This window comes from Suricata suricatta, chromosome 14 (assembly GCF_006229205.1).
Source record: "Suricata suricatta isolate VVHF042 chromosome 14, meerkat_22Aug2017_6uvM2_HiC, whole genome shotgun sequence".
Lineage (NCBI taxonomy): Eukaryota > Metazoa > Chordata > Mammalia > Carnivora > Herpestidae > Suricata > Suricata suricatta.
The window spans coordinates 87,412,886-87,414,106 of record NC_043713.1 but is presented as its reverse complement, the minus strand read 5'-3'; the positions used below and the strand labels follow the sequence as shown (position 1 = coordinate 87,414,106).

The 1,221-nt window shown below is 59.3% G+C and overlaps 1 protein-coding gene across 1 annotated transcript in view; it reads left to right on the top strand.

Annotated features, from left to right (window-relative positions):
* Positions 1 to 1,221, top strand: part of TMEM132D (transmembrane protein 132D) — a 442,505-nt gene that overhangs the window by 10,539 nt on the left and 430,745 nt on the right. The gene's annotated exons all lie outside the window — the stretch shown is intronic.

Below are 1,221 nucleotides of genomic sequence, written 5' to 3'. Positions count from 1 at the left end.
CCCCTCCCCTGGCACTGCCCGCTCCCCCGGCGCCCCTCCCCCGGCACTGCTCACTCCCCTGGCGCCCCTCCCCCGGCACTGCCCGCTCCCTTTTCCGGAAGCCCACTTGCCCCTGCTTCCTCATGGCTTTCCCTCCCAAATCCCTATGTTCCTTGGTCCCCCCTTGCCCTGCTGACCTTGCACTTGTCCTGCAGGGGGTTCTCAGGGGGTCCTTGAGGAGCAAGGTGGTGCCCTGGGACCCCAGGCCAAGCCACAGGCGCCTGGGGACTTTCCCATTCTCTGTTGGGAGGGAAGTGGTCCTTCTGGAAGTTAAGGACATTTTTTTTTAACATTTATTTATTTTTGAGAGAGAGAGATAGATCATTATCAGGGGAGGGGCAGAGAGAGAGGGAGTCACCAAATTGGAAGCAGGCTCCAGGCTCTGAGCTGTCTGCACAGAGCCCGACACGGGGCTCAGACTCACAAACTGTGAGATCATGACCTGAGCCGAAGTCAGACACTCAACCGACTGAGCCCCCCAGGTGCCCCAAGGACTGAGATTTTAGGGAAAGTCAGTTAAGTGCTATTGTTTCTATTTAGGGTCAGTTTGGACAAATAAAACGTCACCCTTTTCAGCAGTGAGTCAGCTACGGAATTTTAGAAACTGCCAAGCGCAGTACTTTCGTGTCCTGAGAGGAAGCAGAGGCCAGGAGAGGAGAAAGGCGCTCCCCCGGTCATGGTCACGAAACTGCTCTTTGGCTGGGCTGACACTGGGCCAGAGTTCCAGCATCTTCTGTGAAGTGGGGGGGGTCCCGCTGTGGAAACTGCTTCCTTCCCTCCTCCTCCTCCCCCTGCTTCCCTGAGGCCTCTGCCCTCCCTTCCCCCCAGCCCTCCTTCCATCCTCCCTTCCCCTTCCTTCCTTCCGACAAATCACTCATAGCCGAAACGTCAATATCTGCAAATCTGAGACCGAAGCCTTCATAAATAAAGGATTCTGTAGTCTCACGGCTAACATTTTGGCGACCTTTTTGGGGGTGATTACAGTGAGGAGCGGGAGTGGTATTATTTCGTGGGTTGACTTGGGCCCAGTGTCCCTGGCCGCTGCCCCCTGTGGCACCAGCCTCCCCGGGGAGCCCCCAGCCACCTCGGCGACCCCCAGCCTCCCCGGCGAGCCCCCAGCCTCCCCGGCGAGCCCCCCAGCCTCCCCGGCGAGCCCCCGGCCTCCCCGACGAGCCCCCCAGC